This window comes from Felis catus, chromosome C1 (genome assembly GCF_018350175.1).
Source record: "Felis catus isolate Fca126 chromosome C1, F.catus_Fca126_mat1.0, whole genome shotgun sequence".
Lineage (NCBI taxonomy): Eukaryota > Metazoa > Chordata > Mammalia > Carnivora > Felidae > Felis > Felis catus.
In genome coordinates this window covers 162,745,344-162,772,209 of record NC_058375.1, presented here as the reverse complement: position 1 = coordinate 162,772,209, position 26,866 = coordinate 162,745,344, and the positions used below count along the sequence as shown (strand labels likewise).

General features: G+C 41.2%; 1 pseudogene; it reads left to right on the top strand.

Moving 5' to 3' along the window:
* The first annotated feature begins 25,509 nt into the window (after positions 1-25,509).
* Positions 25,510-26,866, top strand: LOC101096336 (annotated as a pseudogene).

Below are 26,866 nucleotides of genomic sequence, written 5' to 3'. Positions count from 1 at the left end.
TAAGGGGGCTGCCTACACTGTGGCTGGGAATGCAGCCTCTAGCACTGCAGTGGTTCACTGCAGCCAATGGAAACCGTTACAACCTGCTAGAAGAGTGGTTTCAAACCTCAGAGAATCACCTGGAGGGCTTGTCGAGACAGGGCCCTGTGCCCCACTTCTGGAGATTCTGATTCAGCAAGTCTAGGAGGGGGCCCGAAAATCTGCATTTCTAACAGAGTTCTATGTTATGCTTGGTTGTACTGGTTTTTAGACCACACTTTTTAACTGGAACTGATCACTATTTATAATAACAGAATACTTTTTTTCTCTGCATTAAACTAATATGTACATATAGCATCAAACCTAAATACTGTGTCCACTGCTTGCATCACGCTTTAAGAAACTTAGCTAAGTAGAAAACCAGTTGGTATGGCACTGTTGTACCTGAGACATAATGGTGTCTTATGATTTCCCAATACTCTTTCTTTGGCCATTAATCATATCCATTACTCTTTTGTTGTTATTACTGTTGTTGCCTTGCCAACATTACCCGGGGGTGGGGGGTGGGGTAGAATCCAAATGTTAATAAGTGTTAATTATGGAGTTTTAAAAATCAAATCAAAACAGCAAAAATCATGAAAAAATAATTCATGAAAGCTGACAAGCCTTCACCCTTAATCATCATCTCAAGGTTAAATAATGATCAGAATTCTTTCAGTTGAAGTACTTATGTTGCATCTTGATGTTTGACTATCATATAAATATAACTGTGCTATTAGGCTCTATTTTTCATTGCAGATGAAATTGATGCATCTTTGTGTGATGTAGTCTGACATAGTAAAATTGTTACTCCCTAGGTAGGATATTCATAAAAATGTAATTATCGTAATCAGAACAGTCTTTAAGCTCATGAGAGGGGATTGCCAGATTCGTGATTGGCAGTTTTCAATCATTTCACATATAATAAATAAACTTCTTAAAGCAGCCTTGGGAATCACTGATGTCGTACACAGAGAAACTATTCTGATCAAACAACAAAGGGTGTTGGGAGATGGTGACGGGAGTTCCAGTTGGCTTCCTCTGCCTGGCTTTGGCCAGGACTAGATGGGACTTTCAACAGATTTCATTCGGTTTACTCACCAACAGGTGTAATTAACAGTGCCATTTGCTGGGAAGAAAGAGGTCACAGGAAGACTACCGTTACTGAATAGAATGCATTTATTGTTTTCCTTCTAGAATTCATAACCTGCTGCACGAGTAGCCCAGGAGCTGCTGTGCATGCACCATGCCATGGGGGGCGGGGGGGGGGGGAACTGTAGCAATGCCATCAGCTGGATTTGACCCTGGGTTAGTTGGGAGCTTCCAGTGTTCTTCATGTCCCCAATCCTGGTTTAGGCAATGTGCTTAATAAATGTAGAGACAGCACCAACAAGCCCATGTTGGTGGGCTAGAAAAATAAAAACCAACAAAAGAAGTCAACAGACAGTTCAATTTGAAGAAAATCACCTATTCAAATTGGACAGTAACTTTGGTTTTGATTCCATCTCTTTTAGAATTACTTCGTGGGGACGAGTTCTTCCCCTGCTCCTGCAGAAAAACCTCCATGACTTGTTTTGATTCATTTTTTGGTAATAAGAGGTCCTACAGCCATTTTAAATCTCCAACACATTCCCAATCAAGAAGTTAGAGATCCAGTCTTGCATAATAATCAACTCCTAGAATCCGATTTAAAGCGGACACTTTTCCCTTTACCCCTCTGGGGCCTTCTGCAGCCGAGCAGCCAGGGAAGGGGGCAAGGTCCATCTGTTCCTTTCCTCCACCTACTGTTTCCAACTGTCTGTGCCCATTTCACTAACCAGCCTCTGTTCCTGGGTCAAAGCCGGCAGGGGGAAGAGAAGTAAGCGAAGGAAGAGGGACAAAAGTTCCTCGTTTGCTAGTGGCCTCTCAGGGTGGCTTCTCTGTTTACTAGCTAGGCTATGAAACTGAAGGCTGCCTCTTCCCGGTAAGGGGTGCTCTCACAGTGCTTCAGAGCCCCACCTTCCCTCCCTCCCCAGGCCAGGCCCGGGACCTCCTCGCACCTGAAGCTCCTTCCTCAGCTGAAACCCTCTCCCGCTGTCTCAGGCTGCTCCCTGCTGAAGCCTAAGAGCTCCTCTAGGTGGCCCTGTTGGGCAGGAGCTAAGTTTCCCCTTTCCTCACTCCTCTCTTCCTCTCCCTCCCCCTCCTCTTCCCCCTGGCCCACTGCCTCCCCTGCTCTTCCTCTCCCCTGCCATCCTCCTCCCCTCCCTCCCCTTATCCCCACTTCCCCCAGTGCTGGCCCACTCAGTCGCCAGCCTACTCCAAGCGGCGGGAGATGTATGTAAAGCTCTCTAAATGAAGACTTTTCAGTGAGAAAGCATCTTTGGGGTGAGAAAAACCCTCTTCACAAGTCTTCCCTCTCAATCCTCAACCCCCCTGATATTTTGCTATGGAGACTGGCTGTTCCCCACTTTTGTGGAGAGTCCTACACTAGCTGTTACACCCTCGGCTTTTCCTGGAGCCACTTACTGACATCCACTCACTGGGAAAGCTTAGCCTGGGCCCCCCCTTCTTCCTCTGGCACTGGTCCTACCCTCAGATGTGTATCTGTTCGGCCTAGAAGGTCAGCCAAAACCTAGGGTTCGGTGAACAGCCACACTTGGTGCCACACTAAGCCCTACCCTCCAGTTTGGTGCCTTTTAGTAACAAAGGAAGTATCTTGGCCTCTATTTGCTACCTTGGGTTTTATTTCCCAGTCTGTTCAGAACCTGGGCGGGGTGCTATTAATTGAGGTGCTATTTATTGAGCCCCCTTTCTACCTTGAACGTAGGCCAAGGATTTGAGTCATGTTACCACTTTTTGGATAATCCCTCTGAAGATCTCTATCCTTTTATGGCTCCTCTCTTTTGCTTGTCATATTTTTTATCTCGATGTCTCAGTGAGAACCTCTTATTTAATATCTTGAAATGTGTCATATGGGAAATAACTAGCTAAAAGCTCTTAGAGTTTTTAGAGTTTTCTTAAGGACTAACTGATTATAACAACTATTTGAGGACATATATATATAACCCTGAAATGAAAATCTTTTAGATAAAACTTTAAAATACTTGAGAAGGAAAAATGGCTTTCAGGGAGATTCCAGTTTTTTCTTGGCTCTGCTGAAGACTACCTATATGACCTTGGGAAAGTTGCTGCATCCCTCCAAACCTAATTTTTTCATGTATGAAACAAAGAATTTGGCCTAAAAGTCTCTCAGGTTCTTTTCCCGCTCTTACCATGAATCTGTGATACCCTGAAAGGAAGTTGAGAGAACATTTCTGTTGCTAAGTTTGGATGAAGGTTAACACACAGGCTCCCCTTGGTATTCACGAGGGCTCCCTTCCTCCACTCAAACACATTTACTGAGTGCGTACATCTTTTTTTTTTTTTTAAGTTTATTTAATTTGAGAAAGAAAGAGAGCAAGCAGGGGAGGGGCAGAGAGAGGGGGAGAGAGAGGGAGAATCCCAAGCAGTCTCTGCACTGTCAGTGTAGAGCCCCATGCGGGGCTTGAACGCATGAACCTTGAGATCATGACCTGAGCCCAAATCAAGAGCCGGATACTTAAGCAGCTGAGCCATCAGGTGTCCTCTGAGTACATATATCTTTACACCAGGAGATACTTGGGTGCATAAGATTTCATCCTTGACCCAAGAAGCTTATGAATATGAAGGAGAAGCTAGACTGTTCATGAATATTGTTAAACAATACATGATGCTTTATTTACCCAAGAAACATTTCCTGAGCACCTACCATGGTTAAGTACAAAACACTCTGGGATGGTGCTTGGAGTGCAGTGGGTGCAGTTTCCTCTCGGGGCACCATCTTTACATATGTGGGACATCCCTACATAGAAGCCATAATCAGGATGGGTTGAAAGCAGAGCTGTGGGCCATGTGACAGTCCACAGCCCCAGATCCACCCTCACCCCCTTGGTCCTGTGCTTCCAAAGACAAAAACAAAAGATATTTCTATTAGGAAAATGGTGGTGGTGCTTCTCTTCCCTCTCCCTTTCTCTCTCTTTTAAGACGTGATAATCAGTCAGGATTCACTCTGTTTACAGTTTGACTACTTCATAGAAAAATGTGTCTATAAAACACCTGGTAGTTGTAAAAAGGCTTGGGTAAGGCCCAGGGAGCCAGATAAATATATGTTATTTATTCAGCTGTCCCAAGCCATTACCAATCTCCTTACACCCAAGGGCTGTCTGTCCTCTCCTAAGTTTTATTTCTAATATTTTCAATACAAAGTCAGGTTTAAAAACAAAAACAATTAAAAAAAAAAAACAACACAGGAAAATCAAAGCCTTACCTCCCTGAAAAACCATCAAGTACAAACATTCTTCATGGCATTTCAGGCATAGTCTGATACCCCGAACCAGAAAAGATGGTTGCAAATGCATTTATCCAGTGAAGCAAACATAGTCGATCTAAGTAAATGTTACTGGTCAATGCCGTTCAGCAAGTATCCCCTAAGCACCTGTGGTGGACCTGGCTCATGCTTTAAGTGCACAGAGGACACCAGAGATTCTGGCATGTTCTCCAAGCCACATCATCAGAGTAAATGGTGAGCACACTGCCTGGCCCCCACCTGCAGACAGCCTCACAGTGGGCTTTGAAGTTGCTCTTTGCTGTTATCTAATCTCCAAAACTGAACCCTAATCCTGACTTCTTCCTTTCAGTGACTTTTCCAAGATAAGTTATGTTCACCTACTCAAATGCATCACCACGTGCATTTTTTAAAGTTTGTTTGTTTGTTTGTTTGTTTGTTTGTTTGGAGAGGAGAGGAGAAAACCAGCAGGGGAGGAGCAGAGAAAGGGGGGTGGGGACAGAGGATCCAAACGGGATCCAAAGCAGGCTCCGCACTGACAGCAGAGAGCCTGATGTAGGGCTCAAACTCATGAACCACAAGATCATGCCCTGAGTGAGCCACCCAGGCACCCCTCACTGTGTGCATTTTTAAAGGCTTTAATCTTTATTTCATTCACTCAAATTCTGATCAGGCAGCTTTCCACAGAGAGGTAGTCTCCTGCCCTACTAATCCTGAGTTGAAATCCCTTCTAGGCAGGATCCCTAAAGAGAGGATATTTCCATTGAAGATACATGTGGAATTTTGCTTTTTGGGCAAAGGAGAAGGGACAGCACCTGAAGAGGTATCCTAAACAATGAGACATGTGGGGGAAAGCTCCAGTGAAGAGAGAAGTTAGAAGGGGTTGTGCCATACTTAAAGTGATATTTTTCTAATCAGGATGGAGAGCCTGACACATGGTCTGAAAACAGAACAGATTATTTGAAATCTGGGATGTATGATCACCATCTTCACAGTAAATGAAGCCAGCAGCTGTTCAGAGTGAAAGTCATTAACAAGGAGTCTCTGTACACTGAGGGATCCAGAGGAGTGGATGGGAGGCCGACTGATGTCATCCATTTACAAGCCAGAGCTTCATCACACAAAACAAAGAGCCTTTGTTACCCAGGGTTTCCTGGAACCACTTGCTGTCATCACCTTGTCTGCAAAGACAGAGGTGTAATCTACTCACCAAAAAACAATGAAGCTTTGCTTCCAAACGACACAGTCTGGGAATGCAAAATACAAGAAGCAGGGGCAAGCACAGGACAGATTGTCAGCTGTCCTTTACTTGTTCAGTTCTTAAACTGATTTCAAATATCATACTATTGTTTTTAATTAAATCCTCATCACTCTGCTTTCTAATCTCGTGCATTCAATTTGAAACTTGGGAACTGTTTTGTTGCAAAGGAGGAGATTCAGAAATTCCAATTTTCCTACTTAATAAGAATGTTATGTTCAGCATAATATAACAGGAGAAAAGCTTCCCTTTGTTGCCAACACTCAAAGTCAACGCTTAGTTACGTACTTGAGGAATAATCCTTGGAAAATATTTTAACTCCAATTGCTATCACCAGTATAGAAGTTTTTAGGCTTCCATCTCTACTTTTTAAGTTGTCACGCACTTTTTCAACTTATATCCTATCAACAGCTGATTTTACTTAAAATAAGACATCATAGTTTATTCTGACCATTCAATGTTTTGTGCTATCTGTATCATCATTTTAGTTCTCTTAGAATAGATAAGAAAGACTTTGACTTTATGGGAAACTCAAGGTCAAGGTGTATAGGTGGGGTTTTTTTCCCCCTCTCTTTCTGCATCAGGGCTTTAAATAGGAAACAGAAACACAAAAGAGATTTATTTGAATATAACTGGTGTATCAATTGTTTATAGCTAAAATCAACTAAAAGTGGATTAAATTTACAATCTCACATAATAAGAAATCCAGAGGTGTGGCATTTGCTAGTGGTTGCCTATTTCAGTGGCTCAATGCCTTGCTGAGGACTCTTCCCACATTTCCATCCCAGCATCCAAGGTGCACTGGTATTAATCCTCAAATTTGGCTAACAGCTTACAGGAAGTACATGAAATGGAAGAACTTGTTAAATACCACCACAGGGAAGTAGTCAGCAAAATCCAGAAGAGATCAAGGAAATTTAAACCTCACTGGATATTTGATGATATTGAAGAATTTTTGTCAATATCTTTAGGAGTGATAAATGTATTATAGGTACTTTTAAAAGAGTCCATATCTTTTAGAGACACACGCTAAAATATTTATAGCAGAAATGATATGATATCTGAGTTTACCTCAAATGCCTCAAAATAATCCAGTGGGAGTGGGGAGTGAGGATGGGGGAATGACAGGCTGTGAATACTAATAACTGGGAAGCTGGGTGATATGCACATGGGGGCTCATTATACAGCTCTCTCTGTTTTCTGTTCCCTCTGTGTTTAATAGAAATTTTTATATATTTAATTTTTTAAAACAACAAATGAGAAAGGAGTATAAAGAAGAAAAAAGGAAGGGTCAGGTAAACAATTCTAACTAGTCAACCATTTGGGCCAATGAACCTCTACTGGGCTTTCACGGTCCAGGGCAGGAACTGACTGTGACATGCACCTGGGTCTTCTGGGAATGGACCGTCTGCTTCTGCAGAGTGGCCTCGCCAAGGATGTCTCAGGGAATACTCACAATAGCAGTCTGGGAGTAAGTACTCCTGCTATCTGCATTATTATTATGAGAAAATGGAGAAAAGCCTTCCTGACTATTCTAAAGTAAGTACTCCTCCAAAAAGTAACTTAATCCCATCGAAATAAGTGTTATTAGGCCACAGTGTTAATTCTAGCCCATGTGGTCCTAAAGAAAATATTTTTAGACAAAAATAACATTCTAGTGATGTTTCATTGCCATTAAAGTTAGTGTCTGAAGCCTTACAGTTGTATGTTCATGTTCAGTAAAGCCTCTGTTTATTTTGAGAAGGTATAAATCTAGTGCACTTAGAACCAAGACACTTATTTTTTAAACTTCATTTACTTGCTATATATGACAGCAAAACCAAAAATCAAACCTCCTAACAGACATAAGCCAATTTTGACCCAACATGACTTCATTATCCCAACCCTCCAAAAAAACAAATACAAAACACACCCACCCACATGCACATACACACTAAACAGCACAGGCCAGTATTCAAACTCCCCCCCCCCCAAAAAAAAAAGAGTGATGAAGACAACCTCTAAGCTCCAGACTATCTGTGAAAGATCCATGAGCATTGTTCCCAATAAGGCCTCTAAACAACATAGGACAAAACTGTAGTCTGATACATTTAACTATTTTCCTAGCTATATCTAAGCAGCTCCTAGACTTTTCTTTGAGTCATTCTGAAACCAGCTCACAAAAAACTAGTTTGGTTCTCTCTTGGACCAGGATGAGGTAGTGACCAGAAGTGAAGAAAAGTTGGGATGCAAATTGCCCAGCAAGACCCATAAGAGGCTGAAGGATATACTGTTTATCTTTGGTATATTTCTACCTCCACGATCTTCTAACTTTCTGGCTCTGTCACTCTTCATCTCCTACCTAGGCTTATACTATGCTCATGTTCCTCTAGCTTCCCCAAACCTTTCTCATTTCTTCCCTCTCTCTAAATTTTCAGTGCTCCCAAATTCAATTACAAATTCCCAAATCAAGGTTTCAATTACAGCAATATGTAATAAAACATTACTAGAATGATAGATTGTCCCATCCCCCTGAGCCATCTTCCATCAAAATTCTAATTCCCATACTCTTCACATGCTGATCTAACCTAGAAGCTAGAATTAAAGCTACTCCATTTAATAGACATTCTCAGCTACCAGCTCACAGTCCTAAGGGTCTATCATCCTCATATATTCTCTCATCAGAATGCTCAGAGGAAGCATCTTCAAGAGGTGGGTATAAAGATGACTTCAATAACAGAAGCTACGGAGGTGATACAGAGAAAAGGTTTCAAGCATGCCTGATCATTCTAATGTACTTTAATGTAATAAAAACTCCCCATTAAAGGTGTATAGCCTAGTAAAAGTGTTTGGGAATGAGGGTGATACCAATTACTCAAGGTACTGGTAGGTTTTGTTCTTCTTCCTTGATGAAAATTTTGTCACAAAAAAAAAATCAAGCCTTAGGCTTGTGACAAGGCTTGTAACAATGCACGTGACAAGGTTCATGTAATTTAGAGTGTTCCACAAAAGTTTTTTTCCTTCTGGGGAGCAGAGGTGGCTCATAAATTCCCCTGTCCTCTTTTTATGCCCCTGCTGAGATAATATGGAAATATCTTAAACTATTGGACTTTCAGATAGAAATATATCTTAGAAGAGTAGCCTCCAAACCTTACTGATCATCAAGAACACCCCGGGGACTTTTTTAAGTAAACATTTCTATCTCCCCCCTGCCCTACTAAATCAGATCCTCAGCCAGGGTGGGAGAAGGTAAAGGACTGGGGTAGGAATGTTTTCACAGTGCACATGTGATTCTAACAATCAGTCATGTTCAGGTACTACTTTGAGGAGGTACCACCCAGTACCTCCTAAGTCATACCACTTACCTGCTCGGAACCAAAGAGGAGGGGAGAAAAACCTCTGTGAGCCCTACCTTGCTTCCCACCTACCTGGCAAAGTGCATCACTTCCCTGTTCTCAGAGCCCTATAATCTAGGCCACCCAACTCAAGATACTCATACTTCCGTGTATGCAATTCCTCCTACAGACAAAAAGAAAATAAAATACACTTATCAACACCCTAAGTATCAATCAAACTTTCAAATAGCTAATTTCATTACCTAATGACGATGTCCTTGTCAGGCTGGCATCAGCACCAATTTGTGGTTGAAGAAGTGGGCTGAGACTGTGTGTAATTTTGCCAGGTTCCCTGTGATTAGTCAGAGAGGGCAGATTAGGGACCCAGTGCTGTTGGGCAGGATGGATTATTGATGTAGTCACTTGTGCCCTGTTCTTTTTCTTTTTTTTTTTTTATGTTTATTTATTTTTGAGAGAGAGAGACAGACAGAGCATGAGTCGGGGAGGGGCAGAGAGAGTGGGGGACACAGAATCTGAAACAGACTCCAGGCTCTGAGCTGTCAGCACAGAGCTCGACACGGGGCTCTAACTCACAGACCGGACCGCGAGATCATGACCTGAGCTGAAGGCGGATGCTCAACTGACTGAGCCACCCAGGCGCCCCTAGTGGAGATTTGTTTGATCAAAAGAAAAGGTACTATTCCCCTTCTTTTCCTCTCTGGACAGAAACCTAGCTTTTTGTTCAGAGGCTCAGAACACTCTTATGCTCAGGTATAAGAGCTTTAAGAACTTCTTTGTGTTTCAAAAGCTATCCTAGAAAAAGCCCCAACCAGGACTTTGAGAGTTCTTGTCTCTTCAAGAAAAGAAGCCTAAATTATCCTAAAAAGAGAGAAGAGGCAAGGCAGTGTTTCACAGGGAAGACAGACAGGGCTCTACCCTGAGAAGATGGACTCCCAGAGGCTGGAGGGAAGTGTGGACATTTATCGTACCCGAGTGTATAGAGCAGTTCAGACTTTTCCACTCCACCACAGTTGCAAAGGGCAAAGAATGTGCCACCCTCAACCAAACTCAGGCACTTGTCCCATCTTAAAACTTGACTTCTGGGGAACCCCAGAAAGGGAAAAGGAACTAACATGCACTTTACACCTGTAGTGGACCAGGAATGTTTACCCCCATGGCCCAGGGAGTCCTGAGAGCCTTCACAGGGTGTCGAGCAGATGGCAGCCCTACCAGGCCGTGTTTTTCCTCTTCTTCCCCATCCCCTGCAGCTGGCTACCAAGACGCACAGAAAGCTGTCCTTGTGTACAGACCCCTTGGGGGTCACACTTGGAGATCTTAGCTATCTAAGCCCGTGGAATGTGGTCATCTGCTTACAAGTTCATGGCCTATGATGCATTTGGTTCTTTATCAAAATAAAAACCAAACAGAATGAGTAAAAGAAACCGGCCATGAGAGAGCACAAACTGTATGTTCCGTTTACATGAAGTTCAAAAACAGACTAAACTCGTCTAATGATAGTGGTTGGTACAACTCCCTTTGACTGGGAGTGGGGCCCAGGGAGCCTTCTCGAGGGCTAGAAACTTGCTATATCTTCATCTGGATGGTGATTTCACAGGTGTGTACATATATGAAAATTCACTGAGTTATACACTTAAGATATGTGCACTTTACTGTTATAAAAATATCACCTCTGCAAAATAAATAAAGCAAATAAGCCAACAAACACAGACAAAACAATAACCTACAAAGACCTGCTAGATCCAACTTGCCTATTGCCGGGACCACTTAGTGGTCCTCTTACTGGACCTCTTACTCACTCAATCCTTTCCCAATTCCTAAAATTAATCTGGCTCCTTTACCCCATAAATGCACAGGGAATTTAAAGAGCCAGAGAAGAGCATTTAGCCCAAGAGTCCTCACTCATGGGGGAAACTGTAGCATGGTGTGTAGATGCAGAGATGACAGAGCCAGACTGCGCAGGTTCAAATCCCTGCTCTGCCACTTAATGGTTAAAGCCTTAAGCAGCTTACTTAAATTCACTATTCCTCAGTTTCCTGATCCATATTAATAGGCTTTATAATGAGGATTAAACAAGATTAATCGATATGAAAGCACTCAGTAAATACCCAATATTACTACATGCCAAGCCCACGGTAAGCACTTTACCAATCTTATCTTCGTTTAATCCTTGCAGCACCCCTGTCTCCTAGATGGTGTTGTCCCCCATATTACAAGTGCAGAAACTGCAGCTCGCAGAGGCTAAACTTGCCTAGGTTACACAGTTAGCAATGAGCAAATCAGGGTTTGAATCCAGGTCTATCTTTTCTTTTCCTGTTAAGAAGCTTCCCTGATGCTTACCTGGATCCTCCCAATACCTGTGTTCCATCTACTCCCTCTTGGACTTCCCTAGGGCTAACCCATCATGAATCTGCATTTCTACTATTACATGCTGCTGAAACTGGACTACATAGCCCACTCTTCAGGGAACTTTCTAGTCTTTTGGATTCTGAGCCCCCAAGTACAGAATAATCAACCTAAATAATAGGCAATGATTGGATCAAGATGGTGAACTGAGCTCATAAGACCATGTCCCGTTCCACCCCAATTTTCATACAACGATGGAGTCAGGAGGCATGTGGATGGGTCAGCCAGTTGAGCATCTCTTTTTTTTTTTTTTTTTTTTTTTTATTTATTTTGGGAGAGAGAGAGAGAGAGCACGAGCAGGGGAGGGGCAGAGAGAGAGGGAGAGAGAATATCCCAAGCAGGCTCTGTGTTGTCAGAGCAGAGCCCTACAAGGGATGAACCGTGAGATCATGACCTAAGCTGAAATCAAAAGTGGGGTGCTTAACTGACTGAACCACCCAGGAGGCCCTGAGCATCCAACTCTTGATCTCAGCTCAGGTCTTGAGCTTAGGGCCGTGAGTTCAAGCCCCATTGGGCTCCAGGCTGGGCATGAAGCCTACTTAAAAAAAAAAAAAAACGACAAGGGGAAAATGTTTTTAAAGAAGAAATCCACACAGCTCTGGTAAACAAGAAAGGGTACTATTATCAGAAAAAATTTGAAATATCTGGAAGATAGAAGTTAAATGAAATCAACACTGACAAGCATGAAGCAAAATTACATCCCAAGAACTGGCTACAGAATACAAACTAAGTAAGTGATTAAAATGGGAATGGGAAGGTAAGAAAAAATCCAGAGAGATTACAAATTCAGAGGGACATTTGCAATAATAGAGAAAAAGGCTCTGAATCAACCATGAGGCTAATTTACTAAAGAAGTGGATCCAGAACATGGGCCCATTGCCTTCCTATGTCCCAAAACTGTGACAGAAAGAAAAACATCAGTAGTGTTGGGCCTGGGGAGGGAACAGAAAAGCAGGAGGAAGTGTTAGGAGATGACAAGGTAACTCTATAAGGAAGAAAATGTGCACAGTCTGCCACCGGAGCAAAACTACTTTACTTACTTTAGCATCATGGCAGGGAAATAGCACAAACGTATGGTGTAGTGGCTTTCTGTTGCTGTCATAACAAAGTTCTAAAGCTTGGTGGGTTAATACAATACAAATTCATTACTTTACAGTTCTGTAGGTCAAAAGTCCCAGGCTAAAACTGAGGTGTCAGTATACTCTTTTTTGGAGACAAGGGGAGAATTTGAGAATTTGTTGTTTTGCATTTTCCAGCTAGTAGGAGCCACCACATGCCTTAGCTCATGCCCCCTTCTTCATCCTCAAAGACAGCAGTGCCACATCTCTCTGACTCTTCTTCCATAGTCACAGCTCCTTCTGATGACAGCTGCAAAAGTTTCTCCACTTTAAAGGAATCACCTTTATAATTGGGCCCACCTCCATAATCCAAGATAACCACCCTTTGTCAAATTATTTAATTTGTAAAATCGCTTTTGCCATATAAGGGAACATGTTCACACGTTTTTCTGCCTACCACATGTGGTTTTATTGGGTACCTGGCAGATAACCCTGCTTTCTGGTTTGGCAGTTGGAGTACTGGCTGTTCTAGCTGGAACCTGAATCTGGGGTGATACTCACAAAGGCTGGCAGCTATGACTTAACCAGGCTATTCTAGTGGAGTACCCTTGGCTGCGGCCCCCTGGGTTCCTACTGGTTTTCCAAGCCCGATGTTCAGCCTTCCAGTCAATTCTGTGAGCTACTCAATAGCCAGCCAATAAATTACTTTTCTGCATAAGTTAGCCAGAGCTAATTTCTGCTACTTACAATCAAGAATTCTGGGGGGCCTAGGTGGCTCCGTCGGTTAAGCATCTGACTTGATTTTCGCTCAGGTCATGATCTCATAGTTTGTGAAGTCTGAACCTCACTTCCTTGCTTCAGACTCTGCGCTGACAGTGGAGGCTGCTTGGGATTCTCTCTCTCCCCGCTCTCTCTCTGCCCCTCCCCTGCTCATTATCTCTTTCTCTCTCTCTCTCAAAATAAATACATAAAAAAAAAAAAAAAAAGAATTCTGACACAGAATTCTCTTAAATACAGAGAACTGGTGATTGCCAGAGAGGAGGTGGGTGGGGGATGGGTGAAACAGATAAAGGGGGTTAAGAGGTATAATTTTCCAGTTATAAAATAAATAAGTCATGAAGATGAAAAGTATAGCATAGGGAATACAGTGAATAATATCATAATAATGTTGTATGGTAACTACACTTAACTGTGCGTGGTGAGCATTGAGAAATGTACAGGATTGCTGAATCACTTTGCTGTAATCACTAATACAACATGGTATGTTAATTACAGTTCAATAAAAAAAAAGATAAGTTAAGGCAACATGTTCTTTTCTGAAACTAGAATTTGATTCATGATAATACATTTCTAGAGATCTACAAAGAACTTGGAAGGAACAAATTCAAAGCAGTTATTTAAAAACTTTATGAATGTTTCATATAAATATAAGAAAAATATCATTTATTCATAACAATATATATGTATTCATAACACTACATAGTAACTTCTAGATTTGTAAATTTAAAGTGATGTGACTCAATAAAGGTGTTCAGGTTAAAATCATTAAACACAGAGAATAAACTGGTGGTTGCCAGAGGAAAGGTGGGCGGGGGATGGGTGAAACAGATACAGGGGATTAAAAGTACAAATTCCAGTTATGATATAAATGAGTCATGAAAATGAAAAGCACAGCATAGGAGAATACAGTCAATAATATTGTAACAATGTTGTATGGTGACAGATGGAGACTACACTTATCATAGTGAGCACCAAGTAATACACAGAATTGTCAAATCATTATGTTGCACACCTGAAACTAATACAATACCGTATGTCAATTATACTTAATGATAAAGATAAAATAAAATAAAAATCGTAATCTAAAAATGAAAGAAAAAAGATTGCCGACTAATAAAAAATATTCTACACCCATTTATCTTTAAGCAAATGCTTCCTGAGGACAGTCCTCACCTACCTATCTAGAATTTATGTCAGATTTTGCATTCAGAGGAAAGGCCTGTCAAATAGCACACTCACAGAAAAGCAGATAAAATCCATGCCACTTATGTTTAGTAATCGACCTAGTTCTTCCTTTTGTAAAAGTGTAACACCGAATCACCAGACATCAAGGAAAACCAACATCATGGGAATCTAATAGACAAAACAAGAGAACAAACAGAGCTGACTGGAAAGAAAATAAGATCAGAATAAAATTTTCATCTTAAGAAAAAGGTGGATGGGGTTCATGTGGTATATTCAGGAATATTTGGGAATACTTTGCCTACAAACCACAAGACCATTCAGAGAGTAAGTTACTGGAAAATAAAATTTCAGTATCACACTTCATTTACCACTGAATCCCAGCACTTAAAATGATGCCTGGACAGTAGGAACTCCACTCCCTACAATATTTGTAGAATGATCAATGGAACCTATACATAACATTTACTGCTGTAACCATTTGCAAGTATACAATTCCATACCATTTAGTACATTCTCAGTGTAACAACCACCTCAAGGTCTAGCTCCAGAACTTTTTTGTCACCCCGAATGGAAACCTCCATTAAGCAGTCACTCCCCGTTTCCCTTTCTCCACCCTGGCAAACACTAACCTACTTCTTGACTGTGTAGATGTGCTTATTCTGGATATTTCATATAAACGGAATCATACATGTAGCCTTTGTGTCTGGCTTCTTTCACTTAGCATGTTTTCAGGGTTGAGCCATGTTGTAGCATGTATCAGTATGTCAATCCTTTTCATAGCTGAATAACATGTCACTGTATGGGGATACTACATTTTGTTTATCTATTCATCTGTTGATGGACACTAGGCTGTTGCACTTGCACACACCATTTTCTGCCACTGCACCACTGTCTCCCTCCCCGGTCAACTCTATCTCAGCTGGTAGCACGACCACTTACCCAGTTGTTTAGGCCCCAAACCTAGGAATCATCCTTGATCCTTTCCTCCCCTAAGTCCCACCCCACCCTGACATCTAAACCATCAGCAAGTCCTGTTGTATCATCCAGACACACCCCGGTTTTGGTCACATTTCACTACTTCTCCAGCTACCACCTAACACAAGCTACTGTCTCTCTGGTCACACCTAAATGTCTGTTCACTTCCTTTTTCCCCCTCTCCCCCATTCATTTCCCCACAATAATCAAAATTATCTTTTAGAAGTATGAATCAGACCATGCCACATCAGTGCTTAAGACCCTTCCGTGACTTTCCATTACAATATAACAAAATCTAGATGTCTTGCTATGAGCAACAAGGCCAGCATGATCCAGCCCCTGCCTACCTCTCTGAGCATCAATCCTATACTCTCCAGCCATGCTGGCCCATCTTTGAGTCTCTCCCACACCAACCACTTTCCTGACCCAAGGCCTTCACAATCCCTGAACTTCTGTCTGGGACACACCTTCCCCTCAAACTATGGTTGGCTCCCTCCTTCTCATCATGAAGGTCACCTCTGCAGAGAGGCCTCTCCTGACTCTCCTATATGAACGAGACTAGTCTCTCTCTGACCCCATACCTTCCCGGGTTTTTCCTTCATGCAACTAAAACCCTATAAAATTATTTTCTGTTTATTATCTGTCTCCACCCCCCAAGAATGTAAGCTTCAAAAAAGGTAACTTGCCTTCAGCCAAATCCCCAGGGCCTAGAGCAGTACCTAAAACATATGAGGCATTCAGTAAATACTTGTTGCTTGAATAATGAATGCATTGCATTATATACACACATAGAAAGAGGACTTTGTGTTCAATAAACAGAATATCCATTCTTTTTAAACATCCTTGAACATTTACATGAATAGGCCATGAAGTGCTCTTTAACCATGTTAGTGAGAGCATAAGTTAGTATAAGTTTTCTGGTGCACAATTTGATAATATATATCCAATTTTAAAATTCAAACACCCTCTGAACCTGTACCATATATTGGCACACCGTGTTAAATCAAGTGGAGGATCCTTGATCATAGTGATCCTCTATGTGTGGGCCTATTTCTGGACTCCATTCTGTTCTATTGTCCATTTGGTCACTTTCAGAGATGATATGGACATTCATATGGATCTAAGAAAAGTTTCCTTTCCACAATATTACTGTTTTCTATTGTTCAATGTCCTAGAGCTGATTATTCTATACAGCAATAGATGTAGTAAAGATTTAATACTGTGGTCACATTAATATAAAAAATACTTTTTGGTTGTGGCAGAAAGACTTTCACCATATTTAGAAGAATATTCTGGGACACTGTCCTCCTGGACCTTGCTATCTCTCTGGAGGGGAGAGTAAAAATTTGTTTTAATTACAGGAATCACCACTTTGCCTTTTTTATACTGTTATCAAATATTCTTCTCCCCTCCCAAAGTTCCAGAAGGATACTGAAATGATAACTGTTGCAAATTGCTGAAAAGATGACATGTTTGAATGCACTCAGGTATTAGAAATGAAACACCTTCCTGCCCCCCCACCCCCCACCCCCCGACAAATGGGGGAGAGACAGAGAGACAGGGAGAGAATCCCAAGCAGGCTCCATGCTTAGCACAGAGCCCCATGCGGGGCTCAATCCCATGACCATGAGATCATGACCTGAGCCAAAATCAAGAGTCAGATGCTTAACAGACTAAGTTACCCAGATACCCCAGAACTGAAATATCTTATAAAATCAACTACTATGGGTTTGAGAAATTGTCACTTTGGTCCATGGTGCTGAAGCAACTGGATATCCATGTGGAAATATAAATGAGATTCTTTGTTACATGAAGCACTCTAGCACAGACTTTTATTTGTCCATTGTGCAAATAGGAAGGGCAGAGAGCCAAGGATCTTCTTCTGATTTGACAGAACAACTCTGACAATGTTTATACTACTTGGGAACATAAGTGTCAACTACAACATTATCACCAGAGCAACAAATAAGACTATCTTAACAAGTCTTAACAAGTAAGACAGAATGACAGGTGTCATTAAAGGTTATACTCACATAACATGGCAACAATTTCTAAGATATCTAGCATCTACAAGATTCCTTTGTTCAAATAATAATTCCAACAACATATTTGTATTACAGAGGACAGAATGAGCTGACAGCAGTTGTGAATATTTATGCAAGGCTTGTATCACAGAGGAAGCAAGACTGATGTCCTTGTGAGAGTTCACATTTGACACCATATCTCATTGGGTCCTTTTACCAAGTTTTACCATGAGGAAGGTCATCTCTCTCTTTGTTGCAGAAGAGAAGAAACAACTTTTTCATCTCTTTATTAGAGTTTGAAAAAAATTAGGAAGTTCTGTATTTTCAGAGCCAGGATCTGAAATTTTATTAGTCAGCATTAAAAGCAGAACACAGACCTGTGGGGTTCAGCTTCACTATGGAAAAATAGATTGTTAGAGGGTCTGACTTGATGCCAGTGAAACTGAGACAATTTAGCTTCCACATTACAAAAGAACAAGAGTCAAGCTGACATCAGACTTCTCTTCAGCAACCCGGGTACTAAAACACAATAAGATAGAGGGGTCCTATCACCAAAGGGGGGAATGTGGTAGAGCCCCTCCCTAAGGAAAAAAAACCCAAAAAAACGTCAAGGTAACCTGGCTATACACATACGTGACAATATCCCTCACGACATGAGACCACTTAATCAGACTACATGTTTGTGTGTTATCATATATGGGAGACAAAGAAGTAAAATATATATAAAAAACTATGCCACGTGGTGTACGGGGCTCAGTTCCTTGGGTACAAACCCAACTGAGCGGTACCTGCAGGAATAAAGTTGCTTCCTGGAAAGAACAGAATGAATGAATGAATGAAATAAAACAAAACACAATAAGAAACCAGCTACCAAATGTTTTGGTAACATGGTTTTAGTTAAATTAGAATATTGTACCTAGGCAAACACAGTTTAAATGTGAAGATAAAGACATTTCCAACATGCAAGGACTTGGAACATTTACCTCTTACGTGCTCATTTTTGCAAAGTTGCTTGAAAATATTCTGAAGCAAAACAAGGAGAAAAGAAAGGAGACCACTGACCCAGGAAGCAGAAGTAAACCCAATGAACAGGAAAGGGAAGTTCCAATGTAACTCGCTGTGGAGCAAGATGAAAGCACAACCAGGAGACACTGGTGAGAATGCGATGCCCAGAGGAGAGGTCATCAGGAGAAAAAGGTACATGGAAGAAAAGAATGGCAATGGTAACAAGTGGTAGGGTAATTCATAACATAAAGACAAATGGCACAAGAGACAAAAAAAAAAAGAAAGAGAAAAAAAGGAAAAACAAGTAGAAATAGAAAAAGCCACAAAATTTAAAAAAGGAAATGAAAGTACAGCCTGCCTTTTTGTTCTAAAGTAAACAGAACCCTGCCCTTTGGGGTAAAAATTTAGTGTTGGAGTGTATACCCAACAGATAAGTCTGTGTGAATTACAGAAAACCTTCAAAGCTGCGGGGTGGGGGTGGGGGGCGGTTGGGGAGAGGGGTAGGCAGGGGAGGGAAGCTAGGCTCAGAGATTTATGCCCACAGTCTAATGAGCACAGACAACCATAACTGGTTCTTGAGGAAAAGAATGAAAAGTTAAAGGCAGCATTTTAGTAATATTGGCCTGACAATAGGAGAGGCGGGAAACCGAAGGACAAGTCTGTTGCAATTTTCCAGGAATGAGGTGGAGGAATAAACAGACAATAGAGAGGGAAGAGAGAACCTATCAGAAAGGCATTTCAAAAGCCGAGCACAGGACTCAGATACCAGGAGTGGGTAAAAGGGTGGGGATGGCCTATGAACTGGAAAAATGGTGACAGCTTTTCATCGAGAATTGCCATTTTATTATTACACACATACTTTTCCTCCTCCTCCTCTTCTTTCTACTTCTTTTCCTCCCTCCAAGTTAATATTAAGCTCCTTGATGGTGGAGATTAAAGCTTGTGTTTGTTTCCTTGACACTAGCACAGGATCCTACAACTAGTCTCTCAGCTAGTGCTTGTGATCATGACTGTGGGTGCTGGTGGTGGTGGTGGTGGTGGTGGTGGTGGTGAGATGATGACGATGATGATGACGACGACGACAATGTTTCAATGCCTTAAGTATAGGAGAATTGGAAGCAAGAGTGACTTGGGGTATAAAATAATGACGATAGAATCAGAGCTCTGGTGAGATGTCCGCTCCCGTTGGGAATTGGAGAAAATACTTTTTGAAAATATTGCTGCTACTTCCTTAGTGAAATGCCTTCATTTTCCACTTCTTTAGCATTTTTTACTTAATTCCATCTATACCTATGCAAAATTAAAATCAAACAGTATTGAGAGATCTGACTACTGTCAAAGAAACTCATTTCAAAATTCTTTCAAAGCCTTTTTTGACTGAAAACAAACAGACTTTTTAGAAAGCAGAGTTATTTAAACAAGTTCTGTCCTGACAGTCAGGCCTTCTACATCTTGTTTTGTTCTTATTTCTGAAGATTAAAAAAAAAAAAAAGTTATTTTCAAAGAAAGCACTAGGTGGCACTTGTGATGTATTCAATAATTACCTCAGATTCTGGAAAAGGTTTGGTTGGGGTGGGGGTGAATGCAATAAATATTGAAACAGGAAAATCTTCATTACAATAATGAAGATCAGTATCTTATGATTGTGTTTACTATGTTACTATGTATGAGTAATATCTTTATGCAGTGTTTGCATTTAAAATCTGAGCTTCACTTCCTTGTAAAAACTGTGAGAGGAACCAACATTTCTATAACATGTGAAAATCCCACATCACTAGCATAATAAATGAAAAAGTAGTGTTTGATTTGCAAAAATTGACTATATGTGTTTTTTTAAACAGCTAGGTCCGCTCTTCTACTTAAAATATTTCAATTTGTGGGGTGCCTGGCCAGCTCAGTTGGTAGAATATGTAACTCTTGATCTTGGGGTTGTCAGTGTAAGCCCCACGTTGGGTCTAGACCTTACTTATAAAAAAAGCCAAACATTTCAACTTGTAAAAATAAATCTTTTTTATAAAATAAAGCTTTCCCAAGGTCCAACTATTGTGTAAAGCAAAATGAATTATTAATTTTTAAAAAGACACTATACATTTTTTTGAGTAATATTAACCAAAATAAAAAAAGAAATTGAAAACAGATGTCTTGGCATGTGTTTACCATCTTTAAAGTGATAACACAGTGACTTTAAGCAAATGTATTCTCTTTTCTGGCATTTGGTTAGGCAGTTCCTATTTGGCAAGTTGCTTAATTATCTCATGACCCCATTATCTCAGTCTCCATTACTATGGGGAGACTGAAAGCTCTTTTAACAAAAATGCAGGTTGAGAAGGTATTATTTCAAGTAGAAAATATTGTTGCCAAATACCATGGCAATCTTAGCCTGTAGATCCTGTCATATTATTGCATCTTGCCCCTACCTATTGTCTAGACCTTCACGGTAACCATTATGGATTAGGTTCACTCATGGCTTCATCTTACTATTCTATGCTTATTCTCTTTTGTCTCATTTCCACTTATTATTTTAAGTGTATTTTTTCTTGCTATACCTTTGTAGGATAATTTAACATAATGAAGTCCTTTTGGGACACAATGGGTTATAAATAAATTAATAAAAATGCTAATATGCTGTCTTTTAATTACACTAATTTGTAGGTTTGGGATGAAACTGACATTTTGAAGGTAGTATCTCATGTAGTCGTAAACTCCACATGTCAGAGCTCAGAGCTAAATATGCAAAATTGCAGCAGTACTGAAAACATCTTGGATCTCAGCTTAACAACTGTGAGTTTCACAATTAAGTTTCAGCTTAACAATTGATAGGAATGGATTCTGTCTGACTAACTCAAGCAAAAAGGGCCTTGAACAGAACGATAGCCAGGAGCTCACAGGATAGATGGGAGGCTGGAAGGCCAGGACAGAATGAGGACAGCTCCTGGAGTCTCAGGCAACAAGAACAACTTCTGGATCTTTCCGAGGCGCTGCAGCTCCAGTGTATGCCCTCTCTCTATTTCCCATCCTGCGTACCTCTTCTCAAGATTAAAGTTTCATGATTCATATTGCTTAATGTGTTCTGTGCATTCACAGATTTCTAGAGCTAAAATCAAGGGAAATTTACTATGGAGTAAAAGTATATCTTGAAAGTTTGCCAAAATATAAGGAACTATAAATTCCAAAAAATAAAACATCCCAGGAGTATAGCTGTCTTCCCTTGGGTTAGTCACATGTGGCTCCTTACTTGCAGTGAGATGAAGAATACTAATTTACATCCCCACCAAGATTACCAACAGAGGGAGCGAGGGAATTCCCCACTAGGAAACAGAGGTGTTCCCGGTAAAGGAGGTTATTGCTGGTTACCAAAAAACAACCTATGTGCAATATACTACAGCAAGAGTGGACTATTAATTTCTGTGTTGTATTAAAAACCCATGATGAAGGGTGCCTGGGTGGCTGAGTCATTTAAGCTTCCGACTTTGATTTCAGCTCAGGTCATGATCTCACGGTTCATGAGTTTGAGCCCCAAGGCAGACTCTGTGCTAGCATCGTGGAGCCTGCTTGGGATTCTCTCTCTCTCTCTCCCTGTCTCTCTCTGCCCCTCCTCCATGCATGTGTGTGCTCTATCAAAATAAACAAATAAACATTTTTTTAAATAAAAAAATAAAAACCCCTAATGAATAGTGTCCCCCCCCCCAAATTCATGTCCATGCAGAACCTCAGAATGTGACCTTATTTGCAAACAGGATCATTACAGATGTAATTAGTTGAAAACCTAGATGAGCTCTTACTGGATTAGGGTGGGCCCTAAATCCAGGGAGAGTGTCCATATCAGAGGCAGAAGAAAACACACCTTCTTCTCTCAGAGAGAAGGTGATGAAGGTGATGTGAAGATGGAAGCAGAGACTGGAATGCTGTATCTACAAGTCATAGAATGTCAAGGGTTGCCAGCAACCACTAAAGCTGGGAGAGAGGCATGGACCGTTTCCCTCAGAGCCTCCAGAAGGAATCAACCCTGCCAATAATTTAATTCTGGACTTCTGGCCTTCAAAATGGTAAAAGAATAGATTTCTGTTGTTTTAAGCCATTCAGCTTGTGGTAATTTGTGATGGCAGCCCTAGGAAACAAATGTACCCCCTAAGAACAGTTTCTTTGTGCAAAACCCTAAGTGGTAACACTGTGGAAGAAGGTGGTTAGCAATTTTTATGGGAGTGAATAAAAGTTCTCTTTTGCTATTTCAAAAGGAAATAAATCTACGAACGGTTTTGTTTATTCCACAAAGAGCTACCAAATACTTCTTCTGCACTGGGCATTGTTCTAGGGGCTGAAAATACAGTGGTGAACAAATTAAGTAAACTCATGGAGCTCACATTTAGAGGGGAAACACTTAAAAAAGTAAGCAAGACATAGTCTGTTGAGATCAGGGCTATGAAGAAGGTGAAACTGGATGATGTGTTCTAGAGTGAAATGTAGGAGGCAGGAGGCTGTTTAGGCTGGGTGGTCAGGCAAAGAGGAGAGAACTGAGAGCAGACATTACGAGGGGTCAGACATTTGTGTCATGGAGGGAAAATATTCCAGACAGAGGAACTGAGAGAAAGGGGAGCTGAGTGACCACTGACATGTGAGAGAAGATGTGGGGGGGGGGGGGGGGGTGGGGGGGTGGGGCTGGGGCGTAGGTTTAGGCAGAGGCAGAACACAACTACTCTGAAATATGTCATGCAGGTAGAGGAGATTAAGTAGGAGAATAACATCACCTGATTTAAACATTTAAAGTCAGTCTGTTCACTGTGTGCAGAGAAGATTGTAGGGAGCCAGAAGGAGCACCGGACACTTGGGAGACAGCAGCATTAGGCTGGATGAGAGCAGGCAGAGCTCAAATTAGGGTGATATTCTGGGGATGCAAAGAAGTGGACTAATTCTGGATATGAGGTAGACTTTGACAAGATTAGTAAGTATTACTTAAGTGTCTTCTTGGTCCAGCATTGCTTGAAATTCTGTAAGGGATACAAAAAATATGATACTACCAAGATTCAAATATCTAGGAGTTTTGCATCTAATTGGACAGATAAGACATATGCATATATTTATAAAACATATATAGACTCAAAATGCATTATAGTGTGATGGAAATAATAAATGCAGGAAAGAAGGCTCCAGTGGGTTGAGGTAATAAGGAAAACTTCATAAACTTGAGATGGGCCTTCAAAGACATGTTAAGATTGAAGGAGAGCATTCCAGTTTGGATAAAGCACGAACAAATTTAAAAAGTAGAGATTGAATGTGCACTGTTTGGGGTGGGTGAATAAACTAGTCTGAATGGATTAGAGTTTGTATACAGTGAATAATGCCAGTTAAATTAAATCAGTAAAGTGAGGATAGATGATAGAGGGTTTTGACATCAAGGATGAGTTTAAATTTAATCTTCTAGGGCAGGGGTCAGCAAACTTTTTTTGAAAGGGCCGAATAATAAATATTTTAGGTTCTGCAGGTCATATGGTCTCTGTTACAACTACTCAACTCTTCTGGGGTGACTGCATGGCTTAGTTGGTTAAGTGTTGAGTTTGGCTCAGGTCATGATCTCTCTGCTCATGAGTTTAAAGACCCTCCCCCCTCCCCTTCCCCTTCCCTGCCTTCCCTTCCCTTCCTTCTCTCCTCCCTCCTCCACTCACAGGCACACCCTTTCTCTCTGTCTGTCTGTCTGTCTGTCTGTCTGTCTCTCTCTCTCTCTCTCAAAAAACCAAACAAAAAAACCCTCTACACAACTACTCAACGCTTCCACTGTGGTCTGAAAGCAGCCATAGATGATACTTTTCAAGTGAGTATGGCTGTGTTTCAATAAACATTATTTATAAAAACAAGTGGCAGGCCAGATTCGGTCATTGGATTACGGTAGCAGAGCAACAGAATAAAAATGGTGTTTTACGAATTTCTGAAATAACTAGGTGCAAGGGTAGGGATCATTTCTTTGTCACTTAGCAATCCATTTCCCCTATCCTCCTTCCTCATAGTTTCCAGACTTTCGGTCAGATGTCAACTTCTCTCACATGTTTAGGGAGAAGCCAGATGAACTTCTAGTTCTAGGAGTAGTCTCATATTAATCTAAATTCATGTTAGATTCATTAATCTAAGGTCATCCCATTCCCCATTCAGCAAGGGTTAAGTTCAGCTAACCTATACCTGAGCCACATAGTGCATGCCATTTCTCCAGCATAGAGGGAGGTTCAGGAAGGACATCTGAACTAAATTTGTCCAGTAACATGCACTGTATCCTTTGTAGTAATGGAGCTTCTAGGAAAGCAACCTTCTGACTCTGGAAGAGCCAATAAGAGGACACTCTCCCTTTCTGGGCAGGGTGGTATATATAGACATAAAACTTGGATTTCTGGATTTGGCTAGTTGGTTAGTTAGTTTGGTTTTTGAGAGAAGCCAGGTTTGGACTGACGCTGACAAGACTGAAGGCAGAACAGAGAAAGGTAAAGAAGCCAGGTCTTTGATGACATGGTTGGACTACTAAGTCAAACTAACCCTGTGGCCTATCCTACCTTGGTCTTTTTAGTCTTAATAGCCAATAAATCACTTTCATTGTTTAAATCTGTCTTGAGTTTTCTGTTACTTGAGTTTTTGTTTTTTTTTTTAAGTATTCCATTGTTACAGAAAAATAATATGGAATGGGGAGATACTGAAAGGAGATAGACTAGATGGAAGATGAGGCATGAAGTGGTAAGGTACAAGGTGGCAGTGAGAAAAATGTCATTGAAAAAAGAAAATTAATATGTGAGGTGAGGCTAGCTCTTCAGCCACCATTTTAATTTTTTTAACGTTTATTCATTTTTTGATAGAGACAGAGTGTGAGTTGGGGAGGGGCAGAGAGAGGGGGAGACACAGAATCTGAGGCAAGCTCTAGGCTCTGAACTGACAGCAGAGAGCCCGACACAGGGCTCGAACTCACAGACCGTGAGATCATGACCTGAGCCGAAGTTGGGCACTTAACCAACTGAGCCACCCAGGAGCCCCATCTTCAGCCACCATTTTAAATCCAGCTCCTTATAATGCTCTGCTGCAGCTGCTGCCAGGCCTGGCCTGCACTCCAGCACCCTCCCTCCCCCCAGCCCACCCTCCCACTTATTCCGCCACCATGGAGGACATGAACAAGTACAGCAACACAGAGGGATTCGCAGAGGGATCCAAGATCAACGTGAGCAAAAGTCAGGATGGTGGGTACTGGAACTGAAAGAACACAAATGGACGGCAAATTCATAGACCCTGAAAGGGCCAAAACTTTAAAAGGGAAGAAACCCTCCTCCACCAAATAGGTTTTTGTGGGTGGATTTAGCCTAGATAGTTCTTTAGAACAAATTAAATTTTTTTTAATGTTTTATTTTATTTATTTATTTTAATTTTTTTTAATGTTCATTTATTTTTGAAAGAGAGACAGAGCATGAGTGGGGGAGGAGCAGAGAGAGAGGAAGACCCAGAATCCGAAGCAGGCTCCAGGCTCCAAGCTGTCAGCACAGAGCCCGACGCAGGGCTCGAACCCACGAACCATGAGATCATGACCTGAGCCGAAGTCGGACACCTAACTGACTGAGCTACCAGGCATCCCCTGAAGAACAAATAAGGAATATTTTGGAGCTTTTGACGAGATTGAAAACATTGAACTTCCCATGGACACAAAAACAAATGAAAGAAGAGGATTTTGTTTTATCACATATACAGCTGAAGAGCCAGTAAAGAAATTGTTAGAAAACAGATTGTAACAGATGAAAACAAACTGGTTCTGGGAAGTGTGAAATCAAAGCTGCATAACCCAAAGAGGTATATAGGCAGTAATAGCAACAACAAAAAGGAGGAAGCTGGTGGACGAGGTGGTACTAGGGGTCATGGATGAGGTTGGGGCCAAGACAGGAGCCAAGGATTTAATAACTATTATGATCAAGGATATGGAAGTACAATAGTGCCTATGTTGGTCTCAAAACTATAGTAGCTATGGCGGCTATGGTAATATTGGGTATAACTTTGGGAACTATGGATATGGACAGGGATGTGTAGACTACAGTGGCCAACAGAGCACTTATGGCAAGGTGTCTTGAGGGAGTGGCAATCACCAAAACAATTACCAGTCATAGGAGGATGTTGGAGAAAACAGTGGGAACTTCACTGCAGGTTGTGTGTCACCCAGACCACGTCTATCTTATGTTACAGGCAGAGCACAAGGCACACACCAGAAAATGTTGTCCTGTAGAGGAGATCACTAAAGTAACCTATCTTGCAGGACAATTGATCTTCCGTTGATCTAAGATGACTATTTTGTAAAAGACTTTCTAATGTACAAGACACACTGGGTCCAACTGTATATAGCCACCAATTAGTTTTCTTTGTTTTTACTTTGTCTTTTGCTGTGTTATGACTTGATGTGGATTTGTGTTTATACAAACTTTATTTGTATGATTCATGTTAAACCTCAAATAAATGCTTCCTTATGTGGAAAAAAA